General features: G+C 37.4%; 1 protein-coding gene across 1 annotated transcript in view; it reads left to right on the forward strand.

Annotated features, from left to right (window-relative positions):
- The window catches only part of GPR158 (G protein-coupled receptor 158), a 301,001-nt gene that overhangs the window by 2,307 nt on the left and 279,255 nt on the right, over nucleotides 1-19,439 (forward strand). The gene's annotated exons all lie outside the window — the stretch shown is intronic.

The raw sequence follows: 19,439 nt of genomic DNA on the forward strand, positions 1-19,439 counted from the left end.
GAACCTGATTGAATTAGCCTAGGAAGGGAGGGATCAGTTCTCATTGAATTCAGTCAGGGGACTCAGAGGAGACTTAACAGTTCTGTAGTTCTGCATTTGTGGGAAAATGAGAATGTGCAAATTAGCAGGGGGTAATTTGTGCCCTGGGATGTGCCTGATCTTTGGGGTGAAGAACTTTTAGAAGTAGCCCTTAAGAGTGAACGTGAGGAACAGAAAGGATAGAAACTCCAAAGAGGGTCTGGGAGAGGGCCATAGATTAACTGGGACCCTTTCCCCATTCCCAGTGGGAAGAAGGTTTGGGGGGTAAAGGTTGCTTCTGTACTTTTTGGGAACCTGGGCAAAAGTGAGGCACCTGTATGTGTTTTAATGCCCTGCTGGCACATAAAAGAATGATAACCTGGTGAAAGATACCAGGGAAAGTGCTGGGTGGGTTAATAGGAGGAGTCAGAACACTTATTTGTCTTGGCATTGTCATTTACTGCTGAATGACCTCAAGAAATCTGCTTAATCTCTCTGGCCCTCAGCTACTTATTTATCAAGTAAGGGAGGTAAACTAGCAATAGACAGTCTCTAGGGAGACACCCAGTTATAAAATTCTGTAGCTGTTAATGCTGGCAACACTTGAGATGACATGAATGAAAAATAACCCCTTTTCTCTGACATTGGATGACCACATTAAATGTTTTTTGTGTTTCTCTCTTTCAAGGATCTTATCTTAAACCAGCATAACTCTTTCCTACTTTAAAGATAATCTTATTTCCTCCTAATTTCTGCAGGATCCTATTAGTCAGAGCTGATCCCAGGTTTGAGCATTTGCCATATTGCTTGCTCAGAAGAGGAAAGATCAGCAGATGCCATTCACTGCCAAAAAATTGCTTTTGGCCTTCACATAAGCCTTTTCAGGGAGTCCCAGCTCCCAGGATTGAAAGATCCATCTATGTATCCATGTATCTATCTATATTATCCATCTATCCACCCATCTTACTAATATATACTTTATACTAGGCTCTGTGCTCTGCTTTGCATGTATTATCTTGATTAATCCTCACAACAACCCTAAGAGTTAGGTTTTATTAGTTTCCCAATTTTACAAAAACAGAACCTGAAGCTTCTTTCCCAAGATCATGCAGCAGTTAAATAGCAGCAGAGGCAGGATTTGAGCTCATTTCATACTTTTAATCACTATGCTAAACTCTGTCTCATAAAGGTGTCCTAGGAGTGCTACGTATATTGTAGCTGATGCATAAAAATATATGTATTTTCAAGGATCAGATGTGGGACTGGGGATGAGTCCATTTATTCTCAGAACTGTTTCTCATAAGGCTCAGAAAGCATACATTGTCTAAATGAACTCAGGCCTTTCTGCCAGTCAAGATAAAAGGCTGAGGACACAAGGGGTCTGAGGTCATGAGGGTTCACATGACCCTACCGAGTTTTTGGACTATGTTCAGAAAATAGTTTGTTTCCTCCAGCTGAGTCCCTTTAAGTGCCTTCATAGTCACTGATGGTGTTCTTCAGCCAAGGCACAAAGCCAGGCCATTTAGTGTCTGGCTCTCTACAGAATCTGGCTCCTTCTAGCAGCATGCATGAAGAGCAGAGTAAGTGCTCTCCTGTAAGTACTTTTGCCCCATGTCCTGTGCCACTCAGGTACCATATCGAGGATTCACACAACTTATAGAAACTGGAAGCAATCTTGGAGAGATCAGATGGTCCCTCCTGTTTCATAAAGAAACAGATAAGAAAGGTGAAGTAACTTGTCCAAAAATCACACATCAAGTTTTTAACAACAGCAGAAACAGGGTCTAGGCCTTCTTGCCTCTGGTTCACACTATGCTTGCTATATATGTATATGTATGCCTAACATACAAGCCACTCCAGTGTTCTTGCCTGGAGAATCCCAGGGACAGGGGAGCCTGGTGGGCTGCCATCTATGGGGTCGCAAAGAGTCGGACACGACTGAAGTGACTTAGCAGCAGCAGCATGCCTAAAGTATATTGACCTCTCTGGACTTCGCACACAACTTATATTGAGGAACATAGTTTATTCTCTGTCACCTTTTAGAACCAGAAATGTAGCCCATATAACACAGCTCTTGATTTAAAAAAATGGCAGTATTTCACACATTTCAGAAAATTTCAATGGGCCTTTTCTGTCTCTTCATACTAATAAAAGGCAAAAGTTTTTGATGCTATTGATGTTTTATCATCTAAGATGTGTATTCTAAAATTTTATAAGTGAATAATATTGTACAGGTATGGTAACAGGATAAACACCAAATGAATTTTTGGGACACCATGACTGGGAGCTCTAATCATTATTTTAAATATATTTTGAACCTATAGAGTGTTATTGGGTTGGCCAAACTGTTGGTTTGGGATTTTCCATACAATGTTAACAAAATTTTTGGCCAGCCAAATATGTGTAAAATGCCTTCTCTATAACAACAACAACAAAAAGATCTACTGATAACGCTTTTCTCATGGAAGAGAAGAGGAGGAGAAACTTTGCAGTTAAGGTTTTCATTTAATTTCAGTTAATATTTCCCCAGGTCTTGCTTTTAAGACTCAAGCATTTAAATTATACATTATTTATAGAGAGTGTAAATCTGAAACATGACATTCAAAAGCACTGTGGAGAACACGGTCAACTATCTTCTTATATCAATGCCTATCACTGTAAAACACCTCTCAGAATAAATTTTATTCCCCTCTGCTTCAGAATGACACAAATTTCTTAAATTTTAGGGTCTAGCCTAAGACTCACATGGGAAGAGAAGTTTATTGCTCTTCCTTTTCTCTTACCCCCAAAATGACATTAGTTGCTTTACCTAAATGGGTCCTGAGTCTATCGTTATAGGCTTATAGTATCAACACTTAAGTTCTCATCTTCTATCCCAGCAAAAAAAAAAAAAAAAAGAGTAACAACTTAAGATACATCCTAAATTGTATTTATTTATCACATAGGTTTTTGATGTCCTTGTAGAGTTTTCTTTAAAGTTAAGTCCTTTGGTTTTGTGTAGTAATTTTTCTATGTGGAACTTAAAAGTACTATGGAGTTGGATCTGAAATCTTTGAGATCACAGAAACATTGCTAAGGATGAATATAAGGTACCTAGTGTTGGCTGAATTTAAATTAAGGTAAAGGAAGCTTTGGGAATTAATTCATACTTGATGAGTTGTAAGGGATTTTGGAATTCATTTGTTTTTTTCCCCTCTTCTCATTGTACAATGGAGGAAACTGAGACCCAAAGGGCTAAAGGAATTTGTTAAGAGTGGTACAGCTTTTTTAGGGTGAGTTAGAATCACTGGGAACCAATATATCGAGCATCTACTATGGATCAGATGCTTTATAAATATCCTACTGCATTTAATTCTTAATATTCTCAGGTAGGCTTCCCTGATGGCTCAGAGGTAAAGAGTCCACCTACCACTGCAGGAGATGCAGGTTCAATCTTTGGCTCGGGAAGATCCCCTGGAGAAGGAAATGGTGTCCTTGCCTGGGAAATCCCATGGAGAGAGCCACCCTGTTGGGCTACAGTCCATGGAGTTACAAAGAGTTGGACATAACTTAGTGACTAAACAACAATATTCTTGTAGTTACAACTTCAGAAAAGCTGAGCAACTTACCCAAGGCAGCCAGTTAGTAAATTAAAGAGGTTAAATCAAACTTGGATCTATCTAGCTATCAGGCTTGTATTGTCTTTCTACTATCCTAGGCTCTTGATCGCCAATTTTGCTTTCAACTTGCTGTTAAAAACATGATATTGGCTTGAAATAGTTAATATATTTGGTCAAAGACATGATAGACACTTGTTCTTTTTGGCCAATTGTATAATCAAGTGTGTTGCATAGGGAGAAGAGTATTAGACTTGAGGGAGAACTTTGCCTCAAGTCCCAGCTTTGTCTCTGGCTGTATTACCTGTCTGGAAATCAGTTTCTGCACAACTAAATGCGGAAACAGACTTGATGACATCCATATACCTTTGTAACTCCTTGTCCTGTGAATTTTGAAACTACCTATCCAATGGGTAATAAGGAGGCTTTGGAAACAGGGTTCATACACATGAATGCAGTACCCTGTGGAAATGATGACTGATGGGGGAGTAGCATGCAGAAGAAGAGGACACCAAGTGAATGTTAGGTCTGAATTTTCCACCATAGTGTGGAAATGCTATTTGAACATTGTTGTCACTGACTCCTGAGGGGTTACTTTACTTTCTCTCCTTCACAAACATATACCCACACAACTCCATCAGAGATTTTGTTACAGATCTCTGCTTGGAACAAAAGAGGGCAAGAGAAATGACCATTTTGCTCTAGGCCACACATGTCCTGTCTCTCTTGTGGGTCCTGGTAGTGGTGAAAAGGGTTACCTACAGGAACAGCACAGAGCTGTCTACCTCAGTAGTAGATCAAAGAGTTTTTAGATGGACTTCTGTTATTGAGGCTTTTGAGTTTCAATCTTTAAACTGTGAATAGTGAAGTGTATCTCCTTTGGGATTCTGTAAAGACTAAATGAAGAACTGTCATCCCACAGGAGGTTCAGTAAACATTTTGTATCATGGCTTCTGTCTTCCTAAATACTGTCCTCAGCTGAACACTTTCTTATTTTAGGTATATTAAACTCACATGATTTATAGTAATTTATAATCATATAATGGTTTAGTTTCATTCCTAATTATTGTGAAGGCTTGTAATTACAGTGGATCATGGTGGAAATACGGACCTTGGAGACAGCAGATATTGGACCCAGGAAAGGACCACATCCTTGACTATTGTATTACCATGGGCAGCAGTTGTCTTTTCTTTTTTAAATGTTTATTGTAGTTGATTTACAATGTTGTGTTAGTTTCAGGTGTGCAGCAAAGTGAACCAGTTATACATATACATACATCCAGTCTCTCTTCGATTCTTTTCCCATATATACCATTACTGAGTACTGAGTGAGCTCCCTGTGCTATACTGTAGGTCCTTATTAGTTATCAGCAGTTGCCTTTCTAATTGATGATTCTTCTGTAAATTAAATGGGGCTGTACTAGGTGACTTGTTGGGTTCCTTATAATCTAGAGATCTACAACATTGTATATAAATTAAAGATGTCACTTTAACTCTTGAAGTTTTGATTGTAATACTGAAACCAATTATTGTATGCTCATTTAAATGCAGTACTCTTGCTTGGAAAATCCCATGGATGGAGGAGCCTGGTAGGCTGCAGTCCATGGGGTCGCTAAGAGTTGGACAGGACTGAGCAACTTCACTTTCACCTTTCACTCTCATGCATTGGAGAAGGAAATGGCAACCCACTCCAGTGTTCTTGCCTGGATGATCCCAGGGATGGGGGAGCCTGGCCGGCTGCCGTCTATGGGATTGCACAGAGTCGGACATGACTGAAGTGACTTAGCAGCAGCAGCAGCATGTTCAGTGTTTGACTTTATCATGGTGATTTGCTAATAGGATATTTAAAGAAAGCCCTCTCATTGTACACTGAATTAAATATATATATATGTTAAAGGAAATGAGAATTCCATTCAAAATAAGAACAAATATGATCTGAGTTTCTAGATGTTGAAAGATCCCCTGAAATTTACTTAAAAGTCAACAAGAAGCTGTTGCACAGATTTCTAAACCAAGGGCCTCAGTATACATGGGTAATTTCTCTCCAAGTAATCAATGTTGAGGCATCCTAAAGCTCCTTACTTACTTTTAAAAACAACCTGTCTTTGATTTTCCCTTTGTAGTTGGTGTTAAAACTTCAAAGAGCGCTATTTAGTGTCGTTCAGCATTATTGTGCCACTTTTTAGCATACACATTTGGAAGCAGAAATGGGATTTCCAAGACTTGAATAAATGACAAGAGTTTAGGCCTACCTTCTGGGGAGAGAACTAATGCTCTCACAAGACTGATTTTACAGCCTCAAATGCTAGATAGGTAAAATTTTACTTTCAACTTCATGAAAGCATCAGTTTGTTGATCACCATTCAGGGTTTTAAGGCTACCCTTTTCTAACACTCACTGTTTTATGATTGCACTGTAATACCCTGGGATGTCAAAAAGTATATTGTTGGTGTTATTTTGTACTTGGTTGGTACAGAAGCATTAGGGCTTTGTTTGTTTTCTCTCTTCAGTTCTGGATTGATGTTCAGCATTATTTAAACACAATTACTAAAATCAGTTCAGTTCAGTACAGTTGCTCAGTTGTGTCTGACTCTTTGCGACCCCATGGACTGCAGCACGCCAGGCTTCTCTGTCCATCACCAACTCCCAGAGCTTGCTCAAACTCATGTCCATAGTGTCGGTGATGCCATCCAACCATCTCATCCTCTGTCGTCCCCTACTCCTCCCGCCTTCAATCTTTCCCAGCACCAGGGCCGTTTCCAATGAGTCAGTTCTTCGCATCAGGTAGTATTGGAGAAACTCCAAAGTACTGGAGTTTCTGCTTCAGCATCAGTCCTTCTAATGAATATTCAGGACTGATTTCCTTTAGGATTGACTGGTTGGATCTCCTTGCAGACCAAGGGACTCCCAAGAGTCTTCTTCAACATCACAGTTCAAAAGCATCAATTCTTCTGCGCTCAGCTTTCTTTATAGTCCAACTCTCACATCCATACGTGACTACTGGAAAAACCATAGCTTTGACTAGATGAACCTTTGTTGGCAAAGTGATGTCTCTGTTTTTTAATATGCTGTCTAGGTTGGTCACAGCTTTTCTTCCAAGGAGCAAGCGTCTTTTAATTTCATGGCTGTAGTCATCATCTGCAGTGATTTTGGAGCCCCCCAAAACAAAGTCTTTCACTGTTTCCATTGTTTCCCCATTTATCTACTATGAAGTGATGGGACCAGATGCCATGATCTTAGTTTTCTGAATGTTGAGTTTTAAGCCAACTTTTTCACTCTCCTCTTTCACTTTCATCAAGAGGCTCTTTAGTTCTTCGCTTTCTGCCATAAGGGTGGTGTCATCTACGTATCTGAATTTATTAATATTTCTCATGACAATCTTGATTCCAGCTTGTGCTTCATCCAGCCTGGCATTTTACATGATGTACTCTGCATATAAGTTAAATAAGCAAGGTGACAATATACAGCCTTGATGTACTCCTTTCCTGATTTGGAACCAGTCTGTTGTTCCATGTCCAGTTCTAACTGTTGCTTCTTGATTGGCATACAGATTTCTCAGATGGCAGGTCAGGTGACCTGGTATTCCCATCTCTTAAAGAATTTTCCACAATTTGTTGTGATCCACACAGTCAAAGGCTTTGGTGTAGTCCATAAAGCAAAAGTAGATGTTTTTCTGGAACTCTCTTGCTTTTTCAATGATCCAGGAGATGTTGGAAATTTGATCTCTGGTTCCTCTGCCTTTTCTAAATCCAGCTTGAACATCTGGAAGTTCATGGATCACGTACTGTTGAAGCCTGGCTTGGAGAATTTTGAGCATTACTTTGCTAGTGTGTGAGATGAGTGCAATTGTGTAGTAGTTTGAACATTGTTTGGCATTGCCTTTTTTTGAGATTGGAATGAAAACTGACCTTTTCCAGTCCTGTGGCCACTGCTGAGTTTTCCAGATTTGCTGACATACTGAGTTCAGCACTTTCACAGCATCATCTTTTAGGATTTGAAATAGCTCAACTGGAATTCCATTACCTCCACTAGCTTTGTTTGTAGTGATGCTTCCTAAGGCCCATATGACTTTGCATTCCAGGATGTATGGCTCTAGGTGAGCCAGACACCCAGATCACACAATCATGGGTCATGAAGATCTTTTTTGTATAGTTCTTCTGTGTATTCTTGCCATCTCATCATAACATCTTCTGCTTCTGTTAGGTCCATACCATTTCTGTCCTTTATTGTGCTCATCTTTGTATGAAGTGTTCCCTTGGTATCTCTAATTTTCTTGAAGAGGGCTCTAGTCTTTCCCATTCTATTGTTTTCCTCTATTTCTTTGCACTGATCACTGACAAAGGTTTTCTTATCTCTCCTTGTGTTTTTTGGAACTCTGCATTCAAAGAGGTATATCTTTCCTTTTCTCCTTTGCCTTTTGCTTCTCTTCTTTTCTCAGCTATATGTAAAGCCTCGTCAAACAACCATTTTGCCTTTTTGTATTTCTTTTTCTTGGGGATGGTCTTGATCACTGCCACCCGTATGATGTCATGAACCTCCATCCATAGTTCTTCAGGCACTCTATCAGATCTAATCCCTTGAATCTATTTGTCGCTTCCACTGTATAATTGTTAGGGATTTGATTTAGGTCATACCTGAATGGTCTAGTGTTTTTCCCTACTTTCTTCATTTTAAGTCTGAATTTGGCAATAAGGAGTTCATGATCTGAGCCACAGTCAGCTCCTGGTCTTGTTTTTTCTGACTGTATAGTGCTTCTCCATCTTTGGCTGCAAAGAATGTAATCAATCTGATTTCAGTATTGACCATCTGGTGATGTCCCTGTGTAGAGTCTTCTCTTGTGCTTTTGGAAAAGGGTGTTTGCTATGACCAGTGCACTGTCTTGTCAAAACTGTTAGCCTTTGACCTGCTTTGTTTTGTACTCCAAGGCCAAATTTGCCTGTTACTCCAGGTATGTCTTGTCTTCCTTCCTACTTTTGCATTCCAGTCCCTTATAATGAAGACAGCATCTTTTGGGTGTTAGTTCTAGAAGTCTTGTAGGTCTTCATAGAATTATTCAACTTCAGCTTCTTCAGCATTACTGATCAGGACATAGACTTGGATTACTGTGATATTGAATGGTTTGCCTTGGAAATGAACAGAGATCATTCTGTTGTTTTTGAGATTGCATCCAAGTACTGCATTTCGGATTCTTTTGTTAATTATGATAGCTACTCCACTTCTTCTAAGGGATTCTTGCCCACAGTAGTAGAAATAATGGTCATCTGAGTTAAATTCACCTATTGTAGTCCATTTTAGTTCACTGATTTCTAAAATATCAATGTTCACTCTTGCTATCTCCTGTTTGACCACTTCCAATTTGCCTTGATTCATGGACCTAACATTCCAGGTTCTTATGCAATATTGCTCTTTACAGCATTGGACTTTACTTCCATCACCTGTCACATCCACAACTGGATGTTGGTTTTACTTTGGCTCTGTCTCTTCATTCTTTCTGGAGTTATTTCTCCACTGATCTCCAGTAGCATATTGGGTACGTACTGACCTGGGGAGTTCATCTTTCAGTGTCATACTTTTTTGCCTTTTCATACTGTTCATGGGGTTCTCAAGGCAAGATTACTAAAGTGGTTTGCCATTCCCTTCTCCAGTGGACCACATTTTGTCAGAACTCTGCGCCATGACCCATCCATCTTCGGTGGCCCTACACGGCATGGCTCATAGTTTCACTGAGCTAGACAAGGCTATGGTCCTATTCCTCTGCCATCTTAAGTAATCGCAATTACTAAAATAATACATTGGAATTTTGGTAGCTTTGGCAGCTTGATGGCCACTACATGCAAACAGGCAGTTCACTGGTCTTGGGGCTATTCTTGGGAGACTGTGCAGCTAATAGCATCATTAGGCCCTTGCCCAGCATGGCTATGGCATATACATTGGCTTGTTTTGCTGGTCTTTTAGCCTTAAATCTTATTTTTCAGCTTTTAGCAAGAATCCATTTCTAGGTATAATTTCTACTTTGACTGGGCAGTTACTCATCTGGTCAGTCTTTCTTCCTAACACTTGACCTATGAAAAGATTTAGGTGGATAGGCTGTTCTATAAAATATTTCTTAGTTTAGGGGAAATTAATGTCCTTGACCAAAAGTCTTTCTCAGGTACCCCCTTGCCCAGCTCATCCCATTTTCTACAACACTAAACTTAATATAGGAACCATGACTGACCAAAGGATGTTACATTGCCTCCAAGCAATCACAGGGTTCATTTAGTTTTATCACCTTCATTATAGGTAGAATAACAGAGATTAGCTTAAATGTGATCTGACCCCAAGATAATTTTTCCCCCAAATCCCTATTTCCTTTTAATTAAAGAAGGCAGTCTCTATTACAGTTAACTGATACTTGTAATTAACTGACATCCAGTTAACTTTTATTGTAAAATCTGTTATAACTTTACCCCATTTATATCTAGAAATCTTGTTCAATTGGCAAAGTTCCCAGTTTGCTTATAACCTAAAAGGGAACTTAGAATTATGTAAGATTTTAGTTTACTTTCTTGCCCTAGTTTTCTCAACATTTATGTGTTTTATTCATTGTGTATATGCCTTATTGCATTATTGTGGAAAGTTTCTTAAGCTAACACAACACATGGCTTTTCTCTCAGAAAGAGGAAAAGGTACTGTAACATAATGTATTTTCATCAAGTCTAAGATGTACCTTTTCTACATTCTGATGTCACTCAAATTGAGATCTGTCTTATGATTGAGGGCATGGGCATGTCATTTTCCATTGACAGAAACTTTCTTTTAGTGGGGTACAGAATGTAATAATGCATCTTATGATTAATGGCATCTTATATTTGATGAACTGGGATAATAGAAAATGGGAAATTAAACTCCATGGTCTCTCCAACTACAAAGTTCTATTATCATCTATAAGTTATCAAGATGCAGCAAAATATGGCTATGAAGAAACAAAAAAACCCTAAACCTTACTTCTGCATATCAATTAGATTGCTATTTGTCTTCATAATAATTTTGTTAAACAAGACAAGCTATACTAAAACATGTGGTATATGTGAAATATACAAAACAAGGGGCCAGAAGCTGCAGAAACTTTTATTTTCAGAATAGGTATGGTAAGGATTATCAAAATCTTTCCCCCACCATCTGGCAAAGTATTTCACTCATACTGTGGGGAAATGCCTAGTACGGCAAGAATAAAAAGCCACTTATAAACTGAGAATAGATCTGTCTATTCTAAAGTGCTTAGAGGTTTCAAGGTGGAAAGAAAAACTTTGTGGTGTAGCCATATAACCAGTTTGGTTAAAGAGATTTAAATGGAATTATGGAGGTGTGTGTTTTTTCTCTTCCTGCTCTAATCAGTTGCATAAAATGGAATGAAGAATTTGGCTTTCCCCTTCTTTGAAGCATTAGACCACTCTGTAGACCAGGGTTTCTCAGCCTCAGAACTATTGACACCTGGGGCCAGATAATCATTCATTGTAGGGGCTATCTGGTTCAGCAGTATCCCGACTCTACCCACAAGATGCCAGTAGCAACCTCCCTGCCCAGTGTGACAATCAAAAATGTCTACTAACATTGCCAAGTATTACGTTAAGGGGTAAAAATGCCTCTGGCTGAAAGTTGCTGGTGTAGAGAGAACACATAAAAAATGCTATTTTGTGGCTATCCTTATTTCAGGAGTTCTATATGTATTTGTGTGTGTCTGTGCATGTATGAGTTTGTCAGATCACATTTCTATTTGTTTGGAACATAAGATCATTGCATATATAGAAAATGGTATGACTAAGAAATAGAAAATTTTGATGAATCAATGGAATATTAATTTATATTTAAATGTCATTAAGGCTCAAAAAGAACATCTGGCCAAATTATCTGCAGATTTTGTTGCTAAACATGGTTTTGCTACTTATATAGTTAAATGACTTATGTTTGAGATTTCTCATTAAAGGATGCATTTTGAAAAGAAAATATGTGTGTGTGTGTATGTGTATGAATCTGGGGGGACCAAGAGAAGAGAGACAGAAAAAGTAGGGGATGGAGAGGAGTGGGGACATGGAACAAATGGGGATGAAAGAAATGATGAAAAACAATTAACAATCTATTATGGTGTGGAACAGTGTTTTACTTTATCATGAAGCTCTGTTTATGATGGAGCACTTTCACAGTTCTGATAAAACTGAATTATTCTTTTCTAGCAAGTAGTGAGAAATCAAATGCCAGAAGATTTAATCATTATAAAGAAAGGTTGATTGTGATTGCATTTTAGAGCTTTATCTCAAGAAGTCAAAGCTATAATCGGGCTGATGCAGAGCTTATCCCATTAAAGGAATATTAATAGCTTACAATATATATATTTTAAATGCTCTGTTTTTTCTTTTTTAATTATTTTTTTGTTTGGTTTTTGGCTGCATTGCATGGTTTGCAGAATCTTAGTGCTCTGATCAGGGAGTGAACCCAGGCACTCTGCAGTGGAAGCCTGGAGCCCTAAAACTGGATCACCAAGGAATTCCCTAAAATGCTCTTTTCTGCTTTAACTTTATTGATTCAACTAGAGTTGAATTTGAAATTTTTATAAATGAAATTTCCTAGAATAATAAGTGACATATAGACATTATATAAGATGGTAACATGTTTAAAGATGCAGTTTTTAACATTATTAATGTCTAGACCTGATGCTGGGAAACACTGAGGGCAGGAGAAAGGGTGACAGAAGATGAAGTGTGGATGACATCACATCCATGATTCAAAGGACATGTGTTTGAGCAAACTCTGAGAGATAGTGAAGGACAGGGAAGTCTGACCTGCTGCAGTCCATGGGGTCACAAAGAATTGGATACAATTTAGCGACTGAAAACCACCACCACCTAGAATCTTACCAAAAGAGACCTTAAAAAATAACAATGACCACATGATAGAAAATAATGTTTAGGCTTCACTGTGCAAAGTACTGTAGCACAAACTGATGCATGACTACTTCCTCCGGTGCTATCAATAAACATGTAATACATGTGAGCTGCAGGGGCAAGGAATGAGCAGATGGCAGCTGTATATCATGCTGATTACAGAGAAATGACAATGAATGATGTGAATGTAAAGAGATGAGTCCAAGGCTCATGAAAAGAAAGATGAACATTATTATTTTTTTGGATAAGGCAAACTTTTGAGAAAGCTGTTTCAGGTACTGACTTAATTAGTTTTGTGGGAAGGCTCTCATAATACAGCCCTCTGAAAATTATTTAGAAATCTGTCTTTCCACTTTTTTGAGGAAGAGGCAAATAACAACTGGAGCATTCTTTAAAGGAATGATGTTTTAGTAAATATCTTGGGAAAGCTCCTTTTTGAATAATTAGACTTGTAGAAGTAAAAAGGATTTTGTTGTTTAGTTGCTAAGTCGTGTCTAACTCTTTTGCGACCCTATGGACTGGAGCCCACCAGCTCTTCTGTCCATGGGATTTCCCAGGCAAGAATACCGGAGTGGGTTGCCATTCCCTTCTCCAAGGTATCTTCCTTGGAGACACAGGGATGGAACCTGTGTCTCCTGCATTGAAGGCAGATTCTTTACCACTAAGCCATCTGAAAAGTCCCCAAAAGGATTTTAGAGATCACGTAATCTGACTTATTTTTACTTTTACACATGAGGATACTGAAATCAAAGAAAGTGGTGACAATCACTTGTGTTAGCAGTGGCTGCAGTGAACTTGTAGTTTAGTTAAAAGGCACAGACAAAAAGATCCTGAGTCCTCAAGTAAATGCTAACTTCCATCCATTATTCACTGATTCCAAACTTGGCTGGGTATTGTGATCACTTAAAAAGCCTGATAATACCTTCCCAGGCCCTCCCCAAATCCTGTGCAGGAGATAAATCTATATCAAAAACAAAATCTTCATAATTCAGAATCAGATGGTACTTAAACACAAACTTGGGAAAATGTAAACAGAATTTGATAAGGTTGAAGCATGTAATTCCTTTTATAAGATTTTAAGAATAAGAACTGAAAGTTGTAAATTCTTAGCAACTTTAGTTTTAGTGATTCACAAAACCTGGCTGCTGGCTATGCTGGGTACCTGAAGCTTTCCAATATTGTGAATGACCCTCCTGGCAGGGGTAGGGTGACTAGCAGGTCATGAAGGCAGGGAGATCATAGGTACTGAGCACTAGGCTGTATCCTGGTTCTCTGTCACTTTATTGTGAGTTATTCTTTGTTTTCTCACCTTTAAAACAGGGACTATCATGAGAGCAGCTGCCTCTTGTTGTAATTGGTTTCTTTATGTCAACTTTCTATTTCCTCAAACAGTTCTACTAGTCTTTCAAATGTAAGGACCATAATTCATAACTTCCCATATTCACTACCATTTGAAAGTGCCTTGCATATTTCAGGAAGTATGGAATAGCTGGGCTTTCCAACTTCTCTGATAGGATTTCAACCAAAGAATAAACTATCTATAGTTGTTCCATTCTTGGCTGTGAATGAATAAACTGAAATAATTGACCAGTAATGGAGGCTGAAGAATGAAAATCTAGAACTTCTTGTAAAAACTAGCTGAGTGCTTTTCTTGCTCCCTGGCTTAAAATTGTACAGTGAGACCCTCTCTAAACACAGACAGCAGAAGAACTCAGGGGCAAAGCATTTTTTTTTTTTTCCTTCACCAGCACGCCTGGGAAGACATCCTGTGGGTCCTCGCCTCTCTCAAGCTTGTGGCTGGCAGGTCTTGTCATTTGTTGTTTCCTGACTTACTTTGTTATCTTTTATTTTTGTTATTGTGTTTAGTCCCTAAGTTGTGTCCAACTCCTTGCGACCCCATGGACTGCAGCATGTCAGGCTCTTCTGTCCTTCATTATCTCCTGGAGTTTGCTCGGATTCATGTACATTGAGTTGGTGTTGCTATCCAACCATTTCACCCTCTGCCGCCGCCTTCTCCTTTTGCCTTCAATCTTTTCCAGCATCAGGGTCTTTCCCAGTGAACTGGCTCTTTGCATCAGGTGGCCAAAGTAATGGAGCTTACCATCCACAGTGACTTTGGAGCCCAGGAAAATAAAATTTGTCACTTCTTCCACTTTTCCCCTTCTATTTGCCATGAAGTGATGGGACCAGATGCCATGACCTTCATTTTTTTTAATGTTGAGTTTTTAAGCCAGTTTTTTCACTCTTCTTTCACCATCATCAAGAGGCTCTTTAGTTCCTCTGCACTTTCTGCCATTTGAGTGGTATCATTTGTATATCTGAGGTTGTTGATACTTCTCCTGGCAATCTTGATTCCAGCTTGTGATTCATCAAGCCTGGCATTTCACATGATGCACTCTGCATATAAGTTAAAAAAGCAGGGTGACAATATTGTCTTATATGTCAGTATTGCCTTTCATGGTGAAGGTTAAGATGTCAGGTCAGGGGCTGCCTCAGAAACTGCCAGGGAGAGGCACAACATACAGAAGTAGGATTGGAAAAGCCAGAGGAGACAGCATAAACATTTGGACACAAATTTGAAGGCGGAAGACTTTGCATCATAGGAAAGGACGTACAGGTAGAAGTGCATCTCTAATGAAGAGCACTATCAGTGGAAAACTGGGATTATGGATTTTGGGAAATAAAATCATCATTAGCTTTTCTGATATGACAAATGTGGGATTCAGCTTCTTTGTATTGCATTTTCTTCTTACTGTACTCTATTGTTTTATTAATTATATTTAAAAGTTTTCTCTTGGTTATTTTGATTTTTCTATCCATAAATGTAAAATAGTATTTTCTATTTTGTTTACCCTCTTGATCCTATTGCAACATTTTTGGATAATTCAAGATGATTACATTTTCAGTCTGTCACAGCAGTAAAAACAAACAAAAAAACAAAACATGCTTTGTCCATTAACTGCTTCTAAGAGTTGAAATGTGAATATACGAATCTATGCCATTTTTAGAATGTTCCAATTTCAAGGACCAATGGATTCTTTCTCCCTTTTTTAGATCAGTTGTGCAAAATCATGTTATCTTTAGTTTGGGCACATATGCATGGAAACTTTTCACCTATTTTCTTTCCATGCAGCTGCCAGTGCTCTCCTTTTCATGTTAAAGAAACAAAAAGGAGTCCTATGCTTTCTTACTTCTAAGATCATCCAACTTCTTAATCAATCGTTGTTTGTTAAAGAAAATTTACATTGCTTTTGTTACAATGTTGAAGTCCCATAATTTGTACCAATAGGCCTTCTACAGAATAACTATCATGGAAATATTTTCAAATTATTGAAATTTTGGATTCAACTATGTGTTGGATGCTAGTCTTAGTTCAAGAATTCTTTTCTTCCCACCCCTTAATGCCCAATTTCAAATACTTTTTCAGAAAGAATCTGTGTAAGATAAAATTTCTAAGTCTTCCCATGTCTGAAAGTGTCTTTGTCTTCATGCATGATTGATAGTCTGAATACAGAATTATAGGTTCAAAGTCATTTTGCTCTCAGAATTTTAAAGATAAGGTTATATATTTTTAGCATTCGTTGTTGCTGGTGAAAAACTTGATGTTAACCTGATTTATTATATCTTTGTAAGTAATCTTTTTTTCTCCTCATGGAAACTTTTAAGATCTTCTCTTTTTCCTTGGGGTTCTGAATATTCATGATGATGTATTTAGATGTGATTCTTTTTATTCATCAACCTCACCATTTAGTTGGCCCTTCTAGACTTTTCCACTCGGTAATTTTCTTTTATAATGGCTTAAAACTACTTTTTGCTATCCATTTTCTCTTTCTGGAACTTCTATAGTAAGGTATTAATCTTTCTTTTACTTTTACTTTCATTCACCTTTCTGGATTGAGCCCTATATTTCTTTATTTTTCTCTCATCTTCCATCTCTTTTTAACTTTACATTCTAGAGTATTTTTTTTTAACCTTTTGGAAAAATTAGTTTTAATTTGGCAGTCTCTTACTTTCCATGAACTCTTTCTTGCTCTGATTGTTTATTTTTTCATAATTGTATGTTTATTTTCTTAACTCTCTTTGAGAATATTAATTAAAATATCTATTGATTATATTCTGTTCTATGAACTATTGCTATTTGTTATAGGTTCAGTTATTTTGTTTGTTCATACCAATTCTTTTCCTTTATACTACCAATCCATCTCAAATATGATCCTTGTCAGTCATAGTTTTATGACCAAGGGACTAGGTTAACATACATAGGTAGATGGCATGGATTCCTGTGGCAGGTGTATAGGCTGAGTTCCTCAGTATACCTCCCCTTGACTGTCAGTCTTTCAGCATTTACTTTTGGATGCCTGAGAAGGAAGTGCATAGTCTCTGGGTCACTGCAGATCTTTACTCTCAGAGAACTGATAACCACTTAGAAGTTTTAGTTCTTTCTAGACATTTCTTTCAAGCTCTTTATAGAACAGATCTTTGTTTTTGGCTTGAGAATAAGTGCCATTACCGCACACAAGGAGAGGATGTGCCAACTTGAAATCCTTTATTACCTTGATATCTGCTTCATTTTCTACTTTCACTCTTGAAACCTATTGACTTTGAGCTTAAAACCTTTCTGGAAATTCTGCTTAAAGAGCAGTTTCCGTTTCTGTTCCAGCCTTCTCCTGAGCATGTCCTAGGCTTGGCTGCCAACACTCCAGCTGATCATCAGTAGGATTCCAGAGAATTATGTCAAATCTTTGGTCTACTACTTCTTCTCATTCCATCTTGTATTTATGTACTGCCATTACAGTTGGATGTGGAGGGATGAGGTAGAGAAACATGTTCAATTCACCAACTTGAATAAGAACTCCAACTTAGGTCTTCTGATTGGTTTTATTACCTTTATACCTAAAGATATGGACATAATATTCAGTTCTTTTGCTTATTTGGTTTGTGTCTTAGGTATACTATTTCACCTCTTTGTGTCCCAAATTTCTCAACCATTATTTAGGGAGAATGATAATGACCATATATAGTTGTAATATAAATTAGGGAGAATAGTATCAGTCATATAACAAGTTCAATGAGGATGTTTTAAGTGTGTATAGATAATATCTAATGCACAATAAGCACCCAATAAATAATAACTAAAAACACATGACTCAAAGCATACAAGTAAGCCCTATATTTAGTTCATAGTTGGCTATCTAACCACCAAAGTACTTTATTTAAATTCCAATGGGAATATTTTAAATGTACTTTATAGACTTACTTAGTTATTATTTCTAAATCAAAAGAATTGGCACATGCTATCTTTCTCTGAAAACTTACTACGAATGGCTGGCTTGTACCTTTTGTATAACATTATAAAATATTTTTATAAAATAGTAGGATCTTGAAAAAAGTCATTTAGAATAAAAAACTCCACATTATCAGATGGAAAATTTGACTTGAAGAGCTATGAGTAAGAACCAACAGAAAAAAGTTGGTAAGAAAATATGAGTAAGAACCAACAGAAAAAAGAAATTTAATGACCTAAAAAATTACTAACAAAAAAGAACATTTTCACTTAGATAGTGTAGCCAAGCACTAACATAAATGACTTGTTTAATGAAGTCCCCAGGAAACTCAAGGTATAACATTGTTATTATATATTTTAAGATGGACTAGTGTTCACATTAGATATTTATTTTCTCTGACAGAATACACTTTGTTCTTAATTTTTCTTCCCTGGCAATTAAAAAAAGTATCTTTGGATATATTATATAACTTTTATGAACTCTATTTTCCTCATCTATAAATGAATAAAAATATGTGCTCTTTTATAGAATAGTTATTTGAATAAAATGGGTCAATAGAGGTGATCTCTTTGTACTGGTTTTCTTGACAAGGGAGTTTCCACCCCATTTAGAAATGGTCATATTCAAAGAGGTCATATAAAGAAGACTCGATGTGTTTGAAAAATAAACTGTCCTCTTGTCATTTAAAATTGAAACAGAATGTATCTCAAAATTATTCCAGTAAAGGAAAACTATAAAATAAGACATTAGTCAGCTACTTTTGGGAAAGCAGCAAACTCAAAATATATTTTTCAGGAGGACAATCATCTATTATCAAACTCTTAAACCCTAGTACTTTTAGGATGTGTGCTGGACTTAACTTTGAAAAAGGATCATCTTCAAGAGTCCCAAAATAGTGAGTGAAGAACTGACATTCTGATTGACCTTACTTCATTTTATATTTATTGGTTCTTTCTCTTTTTTAAAAACAAAACTTATTTTCTTCACAAAAAATATACAGATCTTCCCAAGGAAGGTGTGACCTGATTACCAAAAAGCCTTCCAAGAACAAGAAGCCAGACAGATGGAAGACATTTGTCACTATATAAAGTTTTGGCAAGCTTCTCTGGACATGTCAGCTGCAAAGTAGTGTGGGGGAGGAGAACATTTTCTTGCTTTGAGACAGACTGTCGTCAAGTTCTTCAAGATACTCTAGAGGCGATCAGACTGTGTTCTTGATTCTCCTGTACTTCTTGTAGTGATGGGTTTGAGCTAAATGATTAGAGATCATTGTGTGGGCATTTCTGAGGATGAGAAGCCCCAAATGAGGAAGTAACCCAAAGATGACTGAAAGATGAATCTAAAGTCTTCGAAATTGCTCTTTGTCCCCTTTTTTTTCCCCAAAACATTTCCTTTACTGTGTTTTATTTGATTATAACTGACATACAATGCAGCATTAGTTTCCAAAACTTAGTGATTCAATATTTTTGTACCTTATGAAATGATCATCATGATAAGTCTTAGTTATTATCTGTCACAAGTTATTACAATATTATTGACTATTTTCTCCATGCTGTATATGACATCCCTGTGACATATTTTATAACTGGAAGTTTGTACTGCTTAATCCCTTTCATCTT

The sequence above is a fragment of the Bos indicus genome, chromosome 13, assembly GCF_029378745.1.
Source record: "Bos indicus isolate NIAB-ARS_2022 breed Sahiwal x Tharparkar chromosome 13, NIAB-ARS_B.indTharparkar_mat_pri_1.0, whole genome shotgun sequence".
Taxonomy (NCBI): domain Eukaryota; kingdom Metazoa; phylum Chordata; class Mammalia; order Artiodactyla; family Bovidae; genus Bos; species Bos indicus.